At 43.4% G+C, this 15,977-nt stretch overlaps 1 protein-coding gene across 5 annotated transcripts in view; it reads left to right on the top strand.

Annotated features, from left to right (window-relative positions):
• The first annotated feature begins 14,284 nt into the window (after positions 1–14,284).
• The window catches only part of GLIS3 (GLIS family zinc finger 3), a 157,953-nt gene continuing 156,260 nt past the window's right edge, over positions 14,285–15,977 (top strand). For 2 of the 5 annotated variants that reach the window (XM_027709600.1, XM_027709599.1), the window contains exon 1: positions 14,581–14,812. The gene's annotated coding sequence lies outside the window, so the exon portion shown is untranslated. Of the gene's footprint in view, positions 14,458–14,580; positions 14,813–15,977 lie in introns of those variants that run through there. The other 3 variants (XM_027709598.1, XM_027709597.1, XM_027709601.1) reach the window with 2 other exon arrangements.

Genomic DNA, 15,977 nt, shown 5'->3' with positions numbered 1-15,977 from the left:
TTGGATCAAGGGGACTGGAAATGTCACACTCCTACGCCTCCCCTCTTGCCTGTGTTCTGACTACAGTAATATGACTTGGATATTTTGTCATCCCCAAAGTTACAGTGAAAGTCCACTATTAAACAAGACCTATCAGCATTAGAGCAGTACAAACAAATCAGCTGGTGAATCCTGTAAAAATCTTTGCCTTTAAAAACCAAAATCACCAACAAGGAAGGAAGTGTCACTGTAAGTAAGCGAGTGAGTAGGTCAGATTGTCAAGTGAAATAACTTTGCAGCTGCCTAGCATGGTCATAGTGACATGGACAGCTTTATCCGGCCCTTGCAGAAAATGTGATTAAGCTTTTTATGCTGTTGTTCTAGACAATTTTCCCTGGCATTCTCTATGGTTTGTTTAAGGAGAGAGCTATGCTGCAGGGCTAGGAATGAAAACAGGTAGTAAAGTACCCCTCCCAGAAACAGACAAGGAAATCTGACCCTGTGAATTGCTTAATACAAAGACAAATAATGTGGTTTTGAGAAGGGTTTGTAAGAGTCCCACATATGTATTATGCTTAGCAATACATGAGCTGTAATGCCTGCAACATCAGTGTAGTCTTGGATTTCATTTAGGTGCTGAAATTGTAATGAGGACATGGGAGATTCCCCTTGCAAGTCACAGCACCCACCGCAGAACCAATGCAAGTGATCAGTACTGCTGGGAATTAGCAGTCTTCCCTGGTACCAGTAGCATTATAACATTGAAGAAAGCATTGGCGCATTCAAGGCTGAAATACTAGAGCCTTATTAGTAAGAGGACTATGATACACAGAAAAAATATGATGATCAAGCACGTCACCCAACTCTGGGAATACTAGAAGGACTGATACACACTTGCACAAAAGCTTTTACATGATCACAAGGAAAAAAAAAGAAAAGTCATGGATTTCATATCTTAGAGTCTGTGTGTAGAAACTAATTGTATGAACTGCCCATGTTTTGTACAATCTGGTCTAGGTCTGATAGCAGAAGTAAATTACAAAATAGGGTTTCAGAGATGCTTATCTAAATACTAACCCTGTTGAAAGCAATGGCAAAAACATCTGATAAGGATTGCTAACTAGTCTAATTCTGCTCTCTCATATAGCACTTTAAATTGGCTAAAAAGCTTTACCCTGGTTGCTACTAGTACTTCACTACTCTAGAGACACTTTCAGCATGAGCATTAGGCAATTTATCACTATATAAGAGCTAAGTTTGAAAAAAAATTGGAAGTTATTTGTGATTTCTGTTAGTGAGATATGTGACTGATAGGCCTTATAGAACACAGAATCACAGAATGGCTGAGTTCAGAAGGGACCTCAGCAGGTTATCTGGTGTAATCCCCTGCTCCAGCAGGGTCATCTGGAGCTGGCTGCCCATGACATCTGAATCTCTAGAAAGATGTAACACTGAGAAAAAATAAATAGCACGTGTTACCCCATGTTCAGACCTAAGGATTTCTCTTACACCAATAGATACCATAGCAGTGACTCACTCTGAGGCATACCAAAGGGAAGAAATACCAGTAACTCAATCACCTGTGCCATGTATGAAGAACTTCTGGATTTACCCCAAGATGTTTCCAGTGTCAGAGCAGCTGAAAACAAAAAGTAAGTTATAGAAACTTTTTTATATTAAATGTTTGACAAGTTACGAAGATTTTCATACAGATCTGCTGTGAAAATGACCATTAGGTGTAAGATTGTCTCTGGCAAAGAGGTGAGTGGAAAATTGGACATGACATGCCAGCTTACACTCACAGTCTAGAAAGCCAACTGTATCCTGGGCTGCATCAAAAACAGGGTGGCCAGCAGGTCAAGGGAGATGACTCTGTCCCCCTACTCCACTCTCAAGAGGCCCCACCTGGAGTACTACATCCTTATCTGGCATCCCTAACACCTAAGACCTAAGACCAAAACCTTTTGGAGAAAGTCCAGAATGATGCTGAAGAAAAGTCATCAGCATCTACAGAAGGCTTTACTGCTGTCTTACAGGTCACTTGAAGTAGCAGAGAACCACCTTCTGTGAAAACACTGTTTTGAAACAACTACAGATACACCATATAAATATGATCAAGGCATGGCTAGGGCATTTTTGGAATGAATAACAGGGAAAGAATAACTTCCCTGGATCTGCTGTCTCTGTCCTTGCCACTACAGCCAAGCATGTGGCCAGGTTTCTTTGCTGCAATACTGCAATACTGATCATAGAATCATTAAGGTTGGAAAAGGCCTCCAAGATCATCAAGTCCAAGCTTTGACTAAATACCACCATGCCTATTAAACCATAGCGTGAAGTGCCATGTCTGCTCAGTTTCTGAACACTTCCAGGAATGGTGACTCTACCACTTCCCTGGGCAGCCTGTTCCAATGCTTAACCACTCTGTCAGTGAAGAGTTTTCCTAATATCCAATCTAAACTTCCCTTGGCACAACTTGAGGCCATTTCCTCTTCCTGGGGGAAGAGACTGACCCACAGTTTGCCACAACCTGCCCTCAGGTAGTTGTAGAGAGTGGTAAGGTCCCCACTGAACCTCCTTTCCTCCAGGCTAAACAACTACAGCTCCCTCACTTGCTCCTCATAGGACTTGTACTCCAGCTCCTTTTCCCCCTGTGGACACACTCCAGCACCTCAATGGCCTTCTTGGAGTGAGCAGCCCAAAACTGAACACAGGATTCAAGGTATGTCCTCACCAGTGCCAAGTACAGGGGGATGATCCCTTCTTCCCTAGTCCTGCTGGCCACACTATTGCTGGTACAACCCAGGATGCCACTGGCCTTCTTGGCCACCTGGGCACACGGCTGGCTCATGTTCAACTGCTGTCAACCAGCACCACCAGGTCCTTTTCTGCTGGGCAGCTTTCCAGCCACTCTGCCCCCAGCCGGTGCTGCCTGGGGTTGTTGTGACCTAAGGGCAGGACTTGGCACTTGGCCTTGTTGAACCTTACACCATTGGCCTTGGCCCATTGATCCAGCCCATCCAGATCCCTCTGCAGAGCCTTCCCACCCCCAGAAGATGAACACTTCTGCACAACTTAGTGTTATCTGTAAACTGACTGAGGGTGTCCTCAATCCCCTTTTCCAGATCATCAATAAAAATATTAAACAGAAACTGACCCCAGTACTGAGACGTGGGGAACACCCCTGGTGACTGTCTGCCCACCAGCTGGGCAGTGGAATGTATTTCTATTCACCACCACTCTCTGGGCCTGGTCATACAGCCAGTTTTTTACCCAGTGAACAGCGCAGCCATCCAAGCCATGAGCAGCCAGTTTCTCCAGAAGAATGCTGTGGAAAATGGTGTCAAAGCCTTTCCAGGTAGAAACATCTACGGCCTCTCCCTCATCTACTAAGGGTGTCACCTGGTCATAGAAGAGGATCAGGTTGGTGAAGCAGGACCTGCCTCTCACAAACCCCTGCTGGCTGGGCCTGATCCCTTGATTGTCCTGCACATGCTGCTGATTGGTCCTAGGGCTGTACTGCTGTAATCAGTCATGGGTAGTCATGAAAAGTAATAATTTACTGCAGTTTTTCTGGATCAGTGAGGAGAACAAATCTTGAACTAGTCAGAGATTTTACTTAAGAACACACTTGGAATTAATTTTGTCTGTTTGATTCAGAAACTGGGACTGAGATTGAAAGTCTGTGAAGCCATAACTCAATGTTTTCACATTTTGCTTTTTTACCTTTTGCTTTTACTTGAAGGAACAGGTAGACAATGTTGCTCTATTAAAAATGTTCAAGAGGCCAGAGATCAAAATATTCTTTATCCTGCACAAACAATCTCTGTCTTGCAGCACAGTTATTAAAGAAATAATCCCAATAGCCACACTGAAATGAACGTTCTGTGGTTCGTGGTTGTATCTCCCTGTAATAGATGAGCCAGATTCTGGTTACTAGGGGATCTCTGCATGCTGTAAACCTTGAAAACCAGTAAAAGAGGTGGTTTCACAGAAATTACCTTGCAGAAACCTAATCATATTTACAAATGGTACTGACATGTTTAAAGGCTACAGGGACCAGTGGGGAGGTCTCTACCACACTGCCATAGCAGAACTTTCAGGCACTCCAGATACCATGGACTGAAGGCCAGTGGTTTCTTATTTTAGTATGGAGAAGGCTGGAGAAGCTGCAGCAGTGTCCAGTATGATTATGACTTCCCACAGAATGAATCTGGAGCTTAATGGACCCTGTCTCAGGTCTGTCCTACAGAGGTCACTGCAAACTCACTTCTGAGACAACTGCAATGCTGTTTTGTGATATCATCACAATAACACTGAATGCAGGCTTAAGTCTCTTTGTCTATAAACAGTGCTTATTTATATGTTGTACCTGTTTGCACAGAGACAAATAAAATTTGTCATGTCTCCTTCACAGACAGATTCAATGTAACTAAGAGTAAGACATTAGCAAACATTATGTTCTGACTTAACTTCTCTGAGCCAGGAAAAAGTAAAAATTAGGACTCCAGCTCATTCTGTTTTTCAAAGATGGACTCTGAACTCTAAGTTAAAATAACACTTGCAGTGTTGAATTTCTGATTTTCTCCCACCTTAAGTGGGTCTGCAATTTCACAGATGTCTGTGACATTGTTTCTGTGATTTTTAGTGAAAGTTTTTTATTTTTTGTTAATACTGAAGAGTGGTGAAATAATGCATTTTAAATTAGGAGAAATGCTAATAGTACCTTTGAAAAATCAGTTTCAACATTTGGATTGAACTTCAGATTGCATTTTAGTGAAAAGTTCTGTCAGATGCTAGCCTTCACTTAATGGCAATGTGATTATATTTAATAACAGGTTTATTTTTTGGATTACTGTTTAAGTGTTTATCTGCAGTGTTGGAGTGCAAGGGGTGAAAGAAGAGATGGTGATTCTTTTCTCCTGACACTGTTTTAGGAACAGGGTTTCCAAACCAATGAAATAAGTTTTAGGAAAAAGTTCAGTTCATGTTTCTGTCTACATCCCACATTAGTCTTTTTTAAATTTACACTAAAGGAGCACAAGCAGGCTCACAGCTGGATTAGGACCTCCCAGTGTTTGATTTAGACCTTGATTCACAAACTGATGAAGTCCCAGCTTTGGCTGCAGTGGAGTTCTGCAGCCAGTGCTTGGAGAGGCTGTGTGCACTGTGTTTTCTCATGGGTTTAGATTTTATAATCCCCAATCCTGGGATTAGAACTTCACCACCTCTTAGAGTGACCCTGCTCAAAGTCTAGATGTGATAAGATGTAGTCCTGCCTCAAAGAGCCTACAGTCTAGATAGACAAGTTGAACCACGGCACTGTGATTTCCTTGTGGGGATGTGAGGCACCAAGTTTCAGAGGCCTGCTCAAGAATAGTAAAAAAATGTGAAGTTGTCCCCTTGGATGTTTGTGCTTCCTTCTGGATGTGATTTCTTTTTTATTCTGGCCCTCTGAAGATGCCACAAACTTCAGTCTGGGATGAAATCCAGGCTTTCTGTAATGTAAAGTAAAATGGAACTGAGTATTTTAATTATCTACTTCAAGGCAGGGATGCCATCCAGAGGGACCTGAACAGGCTTGAGAGATGAGCCTGTGTGAACACCATGAAGCTCAACAAGGCCAAGTGCAAGATTCTGCACCTGAGACGGGGCAATCCCAGACATGGATACAGGCTGGGGGTGAGTGGATTGAGAGCAGCTGTGCTGAAAAGGCTTGGGCATAGAGGTGGGTGAAAAATTGGACGTGACATGTCAATGTGCACTTACAGTCTAGACAGGCTGAGAGAGTTGGGCATGTTCAGCCTGGAGAAGAGAAGGTTCCAGGGAGACCTCATTGGGGCTTTTCAATATATAAAGGAGCCTTCTTAGAAAAATTGAAAGAGACATTTTACCAGGGCCTGTAGTGATAGGACAAAAGGACATGGTTTTAAACTGAAAGAGGGCAGATTTAGCTTGGGTATAAGGATGAAACCTTCTACAATGTGGGTGGTGAGACGCTGGAACAGGTTGCTCAGAGAAATTGTGGATACCCCATCATTGGTAGTGTCTGAGGCAAGGTTTCACACCCTGATCTAGTGAAAGATGTCCCTGCCCACGGCAAGGACCTTGGAAGACATGATCTTTAAAGGTCCTCTCCAACCAAATTCATCTATGATTCTATTTTTGTATGTAATAAACACCATTCGGGTTTTTTAATTTGCTTTAAAGTATGTAAAGAGCCCTGAATGTATAGTGGAATGCAGACTCTTGATAAAAATCTTATGATCTTTATAATAAAGAAAGATGATTTGAGAGTCAGCCATGCTTAAATATCAGGCAAAAATAAATTCCATGGATTTTATGACTGTTATTTGAGCTATAAGCATCCTCTTTTGCCAAAACAGTAAAGGGTATGTGGTAAGAAGCAGACTAATCTCAGAGGGAAGCTATAACACCCGCTCTGTCTTGAGCTGAATAATCATAGGAACCTAAGAAATCACTTAATGATCTTACTATGCCCTGTAACAGAAATGGTCTTAGGAACTGTGATTATAACATGGCAATTAAAGACAGAGGTGGCTGGGGTTTTTTTCCATGCAGTTTATATTACTGATTTATTTGTTTAGCCTGCAATTTAAAAAAGATTCACCATTGAACTTTAATAGTTCAACATCCAAAAATCTCATCCAGAGCAGAAAGGAGAATAAAATTTCATTCTGTTAAGCCCTGACGTGGTTGTGGTCTTTCAAGGTACAGGTTTTGAGCAGCTCCAGTAAGACCTGATTAAAAAACTGTGATGCCAAGCTCTCAGTAAATAAGACCCAGTGCCTCATTCTCATGGTTGGGTGCCCTTTTCTTATCATCTTTCTTTCACAATACTATCAGGTCCTGTAGGACAGTCCTGGTTGGGCAAATATATTCTATGGAGGCAGTAACTCAAAACAGTACAAATACACCTGGCAAAGCACAGAGGCTGGCTGAAGAGGCAGTCGGCAGTTCTCCCTCTCCCATACGCTGTAACAGCAAACCAAGAAGCACCTATGAATGTATTCATGGCACAGCAATGAAAGTTAATAAACATCTACTTTAGAGGTCAGGTTTTGATTTGTACCAGTTCACAAAGGCATATACTCTGAAAAATCATTAGGTTGAGGAAAGCCCTTCTGTTCACCCATGCTTTCTAGCCAGACAGCATTTCTTTTTGTATTTTCCTTCTTTTCTAGCATCTCTACCTTGTGAGGTACCGAAACCCATGGCTGCACTCTGCTAAACATTTAAAACTTGCTTAATTTTAAATATTTTTAAATTTTTCTATTGAAATCAAACCAATTCAATTACTTTTTCAACTCCTGGAAATGTTTCCCTGTCATAGTAACATGCAATGCTGTGAAAATTCCAGAAAAAAAATATACAAGCAATGCAACAGAAACGTTCAGAAGTACTGACAGTTGTTTCTGGCATATTTTTGGCAATATTCTGGCAATACTGTTTTATTTTAATGGGTGTAGACTTGCATTAATGGGTATAGGCTTGCATTAGACATTAATATGATTACTTTTGATTGGATTCTTGGGTACATACGTGTGTACATATACTCTCTCTAGAAATACAGTATCTCTTCTTGAAAGAAATAGCTGGTGACAAAGCTCTTGGATGCCAATAGGAAAGAAAATGATGGCACAATGTTTTTCAAAGATTGTATTTAACTTTCCTGTTTCTCGGTGGTCAAGTTTTTCCAAAATTTATGTATCTCCAGGCTATGCAACATTTTATGCTGTCAGAGTTGTCTGGAAAAAAAAGAACAGTTTTAGCACGTATGACACTTGATTTAACTTAAGTAGAGGCTATAGGAGTCTTGTATAACTGCAAGTAGAGAAATACTGTTTTAGGAAGCATATTCAATGGTGCAGAAGCAGAAAACATGAGAAACAAATTCTGACAGTGAAATACGTGAACCTGGGAAAAAGTTAGACTTCCATGAGAAGGAATTGCATGTAAAATTGAACAAAAAAAGAGTAGCATCACATTACTTACATGTTATTTTTAAATTGCACATCTTCCCATAGTGGCAATATGCTAAAATAATGAAAAGAAGGGAGTCTGGGTACATACTACAAAGTATAACGTCAACACACCTTTTACTTGGGCTTTATGGAGAGAATTATTGCCTCTTTCCAGGTAATGGGCTTCCCCCGGCAATAGCAGATAGCCATGTTTTAGGGTGAATTGTTCAATATCTGACTGATCAAGGACCTACTTTTTAGTGTGTTTTCCACCAGTATTTTCTGAACTAAATTTGTTTCTTGTGTAGAAATCCTAAGGTATTATACTGAAGAAAGCTAACTACATACATGTAGGTATTTATTACAGGGTATGAAGTAAAATTTGACATTAAAAGTAAGTGTTAAAGGGAGTAGGTACAGAAACAAGAGTAGGAGAAAAATAGCAGTGGTATGTGCATACCACAGAAGTGATTAATAAAATGCTTACTCTCCCAAACAAGAAAAGTGAGTTTCAACATTGCACTTATCTGTTGTTCAATCTTAAATTGCTGGGGCCCACAAAGAAATAATTATTAATATCAGAAGATCTTACTGTAGGACAAGCAGTAGTTCCACTTTATCACAGCATTTTCTTCTAAGGTTTCTAAGTGGACTGTGGGAAATTTCCTTCTTTTCTTCTTGCTTCACCCTCAGTTAGCATCCTAGCTATAATGCTATTTCTAGTAGTGTCAGTCATCAGTAGACACTTGGGAATGGAATGGATGTTATGGTAGCCTGAAATCTCTTACAGTCTCTGCGTGGAAATTAGACATGTTTGGTTCAGTATACTTTGGTTCATATCAAACTCAATTTGACTTCAAATTCTGTTCAGGCATGAAGACAGAGGTTCCCAAGTAAATGTGGTCCCCCTGTTCTCTTCACCTGTTTGTTGATATATGTGATGTTCACACGTTGTGGCCTGAATCCCAGGCTAGATATGAAGTAACTAGTAAAAAGTGTCAGTTAACTATTAACTATTAATATCTGACTGCATTAGCTAAACTGGATTGCTGACGTTAAGTCTTCTCACTGATTACATTTTTATGAGAGTTGGAAAACTTATTCTACTCATCAGTCTCAGTTTCAGCTTCTTCAGGTGTATTGTAGGAACACAGAACTTCCTTGCAATAATTTTCATCTAATAATTTTAGTTTCTTACCTTACAGATATACGGTATTGTACTGTTATAGAAAGTGACTGCATTCTTTTGCAACAGTTCTGCCTGTGTGTTCATACCATGTAAAACTGGTCCACATTTTAATTAAACAAATCTTGTTTTGTTTGTATAAGAATACTGGAGAATCAAACTCAATTTATTTGTGGAGGTAAGTAGAATGCGAATATTTTCTTCATATTTATTCCACTGACAGCTTTCTCTCCACCTGAGAGCTTATGTTAAAGAGTGTGAATGGAACAGCCTTTATACATCACTTCAGAGTTCAGGGTGAATCGCTGGAGCTGCAAGGAGAGGAAGTGATTTGTTTAAGGATATCTAGATGCTATTGGGAGTTTTGGAGATCTTAGCAATATGCTTTTCATAGTGTTAGTTTATTGCAATGAGGACAAGAAATATATTGCCTTATCTCCCATGTAGCAAGTAAAACGCACTACAAAAGTATTGTTCTTGAAATCTGGATATAGAAATGGGAAATGGAATTACACAGAAAAAAAAGCTCTGTGGCCCTGATGTGACATGATAATATCAGACAGCCCTCCTTGATCTCATATGATGAGCAGGTAAATGCAATCTGTGACCTGTCATTGGAAAGATGAAAAAAAAGATCTGGCCCCAGAATTCACGCCCATAATACCCAATTTGTTCTACTAAACAGAAAGAGGTATCAGCCCTGAGATGCTGGGCCATGGATGATGGGATCACACCCTTGCAGAGCTCCTTCTTGCCAAGGAGTCAGTCTAAGCTGAAATGGGAGAGGTGCAAGACTTGCTTTTGCTGCTAAACCAGGAAAATCCAATTCTATGATATTCAAATATATTGGTGTCAGTAAAAGATACCTGTTATGCATTATGTTATTCAAGATGGAATTCCAGTGATTACTTTTATTTTTGTCTTATCACCTTAACTACAAAAATATTATTCTCAGTTACACAGTAGCTAGGAAAATAGAATAGACATGAAATGGAAGATCCGAGGAAAAATTAAAGAATTAGACCAAAACGCTCAGTTAACAAGATTTTTTTTTTTAATCAGTTGCCACAAAAAAACATTTTGAAAAAGCTTCTGCAAATCTGTTTGCATCTGAGAAGTGAATGTTCAGACTTGGGGTCATTCTAGTCAGTATGTCTGAGGCATCTAGAGACAATCCTTTCCAGTTCTTTTAATGTTCTCTAACCAAGTATCATTGTATTCCAGGTACTCTTGAGATTCTATTTTCAAAAGGATCATGTCCTCCAGTTAAACTGACTGCCACTGTTTCCAAGGTGTTGAGGCCAAAATATATTTTCAGTTTTGCTACAGAAATACAATAAAAATAATTTGTCTTACAATCTTTCTACCTAGTTTTCTCTCCTAAATACTCATTTCTGTTGTTACTGGTATACAGAAGAAAGAGATGAAGGAAACTTAAACCAGCTATATCCTCAAATTGTCACATTCCTTGTTAATTTTCTTTGCACTGGCTAGTATGAGGCTATGTTTTGGACTTGTGTTGAACACAAATGATAATTCAGAGATGTTTTTGTTATTGCTGAGCAGTAATTGCACAGAGCCAAGGCCTTTTCTGCTTTCCCTATTGCCACACTGGTGAGGGATTTGGGAGGCTGGGAGGAGACAAAGCTGGGACAGATGACCCAAACTGACTGAAGGGATATTCCAGACCAATGACGTCATGGTCAGCATAAAAAGATGGGGGGAAGAAGGAGGAAGGGGGAGGTTTAGAGTGATGGTGTTCGTCTTCACAAGTAACCGTTACATGTGATAAGGCCCTGCTCTCCTGGAGAGGGCTGAACACCTGCGTGCCCATGGGAAGCTGTGAATTAATTCCTTTTTTTGCTCTGCTTGTGTGGGCAGCTTTTGCTTTCCCTATGAAACTGTATGTGTCTCCACCCACAAGTTCTCTAGCTTTTACCCTTCCAATTCTCCCCCCCCCCCCATCCTGCTGGTGGGGGAGTGAGTGAGCGGCTGTTTGGGGCTTGGTTGCTGGCTGGGGTTAAACCACGACATTCCCTTACTCAAAAAAGCCTCCAAAAATACCAGCAAACAAAATAAATAGTCTCCTCTTCAGGCAATTTCTTTCTTCCCATTGAATGAGCCCTTTTCAGACAGCTTTAGCCACTGACCATCTCCTGTTAGGGCTCCCTCATAAAAATGGTCTTTCTCTAGGACAAAGGAGATGAATATTTATATGAGCAAGTGTCTTTTCCTGCATGCCTGGGAGTAACACTCCTTAGGACAACAAACCTAATGGCATAATAAAACCAGAATCAGGCTAGGAAGACACTTCACAAGAACTGATGGACACAGTGTTATTGCAACAGACTTTGGGACAGAGAAAAAGAAGAAAAAGAGCACATTTTTTTCTAAAAAAAAAGGTGGGAAAATGCTTCTGAGTTTGACAGTTTGTAAACTGCAGGCTTAATTTAAAGGCTCACTGTAGCCTCATATAGGGTGTAACTATACATTTCCTTGAGAGGTAACTAAAAGTTTTTACTTAACTAAGAAAATTGAACTGGGACCGAGGTTACAAATATAAATTTTTACACTCAGGGCTTGGACGTATGACAGAATAAGTGCACAGATATTGCCGTGGATTCTGACACAGTGAACTTTACTGAAGTTTCCCAAGTCCACTGCTTCCATTAGATACATGCTTTTCGAAAGGACTAAGGCATAGCCTTTTTTGAATCAGGATGAGTGTTTTGTGTGAGAAGTGAGTATGGGTATGAACATGCAATGGTGTATGACAGATACGGACATGCAGTGGTGTTACCTACCAAGAAAACTTTGGATATACTTATTTTTGATACTTTTAATATTTTGATATTAATACATATCCTGGCATATTTTGCATAAACTTCACTTGCTTCTTCAGCACATCAAAAATTAAGAATTATCTTTAGATATGAGTTGCAGTGTCTAATGTTAACTTTGTTAATATGATTGTTCTCTTTGTTTTCTGCTCAAGACTGCTCAGCAGGCACCCATGACAGCAAAAACTTACCCTGTGTGTAAAGGTTGCCTTTACCCTGTGTTTTAGATCATGTGTTTCCCAAGGTGGTACATTGCTAGGATCCATCACTTTTTTCAATTGAAAAAAGGCAATTTACTTCCCGTACATAAAAATGACAAAATAAAGCAAACAGATTTTTTAAATGGCTGTAAGATTTGGTTTCTGATAGCACTGGCATTTATTGAAAGCAATTTCTTTAAAGCAAACTCACAATTTATTTGGTAGATTTGAATTACAATGAGCACTTTGACAATACATGCACTTTTTTGTTGCCTGAAACTGTATTACTCATTTTCAATTACTGGGTCTATCATGTCAGTCCAGGGAGAGTCCTTGAACTTTTTAGTGATGAGTTCTGATTAAATTATAATTGCATAGAAAATTCTGGCATATGATACTAATAAAGAGACTGTAAACAAAAAACTCATTGGGCTCTCAAGTAAATTCTGTGCTTATATGTGGTAAAGATCACTTCAGTTGTCAGTTCTCTTATTATGATTTTTAAGTGAGACACAGCTTACAAATACTTCTGTTTTAAATGTGCTTACTTCTGTTTTAAATGCGCTATACATAGTAAATTTATTTACAAGTGACTCACTGCCTAAGCGTACATACAAAGAAAAAGACTGGAGAGCAATGTAACCTTACAAAAAAGCCTGAAGCCTCAACATCTCTGCTGTTTTCCGGGTATGTAAAGAACATACAATATTGGCTTCTTATGAACTTCACGGTCACATTTATTTGATGTAATATGAGTGAATGGCAAAGGAGCTATAGCTCAGAAGAGTTTATTCGGCTAAGGATCGAGGCTGGCCTTGAGAAGCACAGGGATCTGGGCATACCAAGACACTCTCCCCAGTCCTCAAGCCTCCTCCTAACAGTTGTTGCAGCACAGCAAGGATACAGGCTCCCCTTCACCACGGAAGAAGCATGGAGAACAGCCACAGTGCCATTCTCATTCTTGGACAACTGGGATTAACAACTTTTTTAAATGCTGGGCTGATCATGCTTGCCACGAAAGGCCGGAACCTGCCGCACTCTTTGAGTGCCCATGCATACTAGTAGGCTCCCTTGCTTGGAGACATCCCTGCTGACAGGGTGCCCTGCCATGAAGTCTGCATGGTCATGCCTGTAGAGGAATAGGGCAATTTGCTGCTCTTAGCCTGGCTTTTCACCTGCTTTATTCACCTTCATCATCACCTCATTTACACTCTCAATTCCCGTTACAGCGGAGTGGAATAAACCTGACCCAAACTGAAACAACCAGAATGTTTCAACTGCTGGGCCATGCCCTGAGTGTGTAGGAGTCTTCTCCAGCGAAATGGGTGCTCTTCGTGGCATGTGCCTCTTGGCTGCAACTGTTTCTGCAAGAGGCTCATCATCAGCCTGAGGCCAAAATGTTCCTGTGCCTTTCTGGGTGAGTGGATGGTGGCAGCAGATCTGCCCAAATATTTTCTTTCCAGCTTTATCACATTTGATAGTCCTCTGGTATATACAAATCTCCTTATAATCGAGAAAATCTCCTGCATTTACACCTCAGTTTTCTAAGATGTGCTCAGGGAAGTGCCACTAGGCATACAGCCCCTTCAACACCTTTCCCACTTCCGAGGTCCTGTTCCCCTTGTTCCCCTGTACCGCCACTCTGTCCTACATTTTTTCGTACACCCTACAGACAGGTCCCATTCAGGTCCCCTCATAGTCTCCCTGCAATCCCCCACGCAGTCGCTTTAAAGCCCGTGTGGAGCCCCTAGATCACCTCCCAGCTAGGCTGCAGCCCCTAAAGAGCTCCTAAACATCCCCCTCCAGCCTCCGTGCGGCCCCGCTGCTCCCCCAGTCCCGTCACACGCACACGCACACACACACACACACACACACGCACACGCGCACGCACACAGACAGACAGACATACTCCCATCAGTGCCCTTACGGGGTTCTCTACTCCAAACATCTCCGGCCTTTGGGCGCCCTTCCGACCCCCATTCCCCTCAGCGCCTTTGCAGCCCCACCCAGCTTCCCGTAGGCATCTTCCAGCCCCTACAGAGCCAACTCGTCAAGCCCCCCCCGCCTCTGGAAAGCCGTGCCCTGTCTGCAAACCACCGCGTCCCCGCGCTGCAAGGCGGTACGGAGGGGGGCGCTGGCGGCGGGACTCGCCGCCCCCCCGCGCGGCGGAGGCAGCGCCGCGGCAAGGGTTAACCGGGGCCGGCGGGCACATGACAGCCGCGGGCACGGCCGCCCGGGCTGCGCGGGAGCTGCGCTGCCGCCGGGAGGTGAGTGGCCCGGGGCGAGCGGCGGCTCCGCGCCCCGCCGGCTGCCCGCGGGTGGGGGCGTGCGGGGCGGCGCGGCCTCTCCGCTGCCCCGCCGGCCGGAGCTGCCCCGAGCCCCGCGCCGCTCGCCCGGGCGGGGACAGGGTGAGTCGGCGTCTCACGGCCTCCGTGCCAGAGCGCGGAGGGCGGAGGAGAAGAAGGGAAAGCAAAACAAACGCTCTTGTGGTGTAGTCAGTTCGCGGTTACTCACCTCGCCGGCCGGTCCGCCGTCGAGATGAGGACGCAGCGCTGTCTGGGAGGACGGGACAGACACCCGTCCGGGAGATTTGTCATCCCGCTGGTGAATAACCGGAGATAGGTACCCACGGAGGGAGGTTATGGAGCGGAGAGCCTGCCCGCCGGCCGCCCCTCTGGCGGCAGGAGCGGTGCGGGGCGGCGGGAGCGGAGTGGAGCGGTGCGGGGCGGCGGGAGCGGTGCGGGCGGGAAGCGGAGGTCGGCCGGAGGTGCCGGCCAGAGTGATGCGGGGCCGCCCCGCGGAGATCCGTGGCTCCGATGCCGAGTAGTGTCCCACCCGGGTCTTCCCGTCATTCAGTCAGCGGCCCCGTTGGCACGAAACCAGACGTGTAGTGCTTGGTGAGGTGACAGCTATGTTCATCTGCTGGCCTGTATGTTGCTAGCAACTCCAGCCTCTTAAACTTAATAGACTTGAAAGTCATGGCTTTCAGCTGTGTTCTCCTTCTCTGGTTCGCTTTTGGCCCCGGTTGAAGCTGCTCGTGCTTTAGCTGCGAGGTCTGTGGGGTGAGCCGTGGTTGTGATAAGGCGGTAGGTGCCCCCGAGCCGTTGGCCGGGCAGCGTGTGGTGGCCGCCCGCTCTGCCCCGCGAGTGGCGGTCACAGCGAGGGCACCAGAGCAGGGCAGGTGTCCGTGGCTCCGCGCCTCTGCCTTCGCATTGCCACCGGCTCGCATGGAGAGACTGTTGATGTTTTCTCATATCCTGCGTGCCCTGAAGGTCTCATCATTGCTGACACTGCAGTGTTAGCAATTGTGGCTGCACTCCTGTAAAGTCCGAAGTTATTACAGGCAAAGAGAACAGGGCAGCATTGTGAGTACAAGGTGCCATGGATCAGGGGTCGTTACTGGGCAGGGATGCTGGGGCGATTGACAGCATGTAAGAAAATGTGCCTCAGACTCTGGTAGTCAGTGCTGCCAGATTTGTATTGGGTTTTTTCAAGCAGCTTGTCTGAAGTTTGTAACTAGCCCTAATGAGAATAACGTTCGTCCTGGAAAGCTGCTGTTCTGTTACAGCAACCACTTGCAGTAGCACAGCTCTGATGCTTAAGATCCTAATAGAGAACAATCTGAGGAGATCTTAATTAACATAATAAACTTGAGAAGGCTTCTCTGGCAGTATGGTAAAAATGTTTGGTCCTAGCTACACTAGAATATACATCATCCTGTCCACTGATAACAGCTGCCCTTTTGATAGCAGTTGCAGCAGTATCAGTGATTGTGCTCTGCTCTGTG

Source organism: Neopelma chrysocephalum, unplaced genomic scaffold (genome assembly GCF_003984885.1).
Source record: "Neopelma chrysocephalum unplaced genomic scaffold, ASM398488v2 Primary Assembly neopelma1_96814, whole genome shotgun sequence".
Taxonomy (NCBI): Eukaryota; Metazoa; Chordata; class Aves; order Passeriformes; family Pipridae; genus Neopelma; species Neopelma chrysocephalum.
The sequence above is the reverse complement of the archived record's forward strand: the minus strand, read 5'-3'. Positions and strand labels throughout refer to the sequence as shown.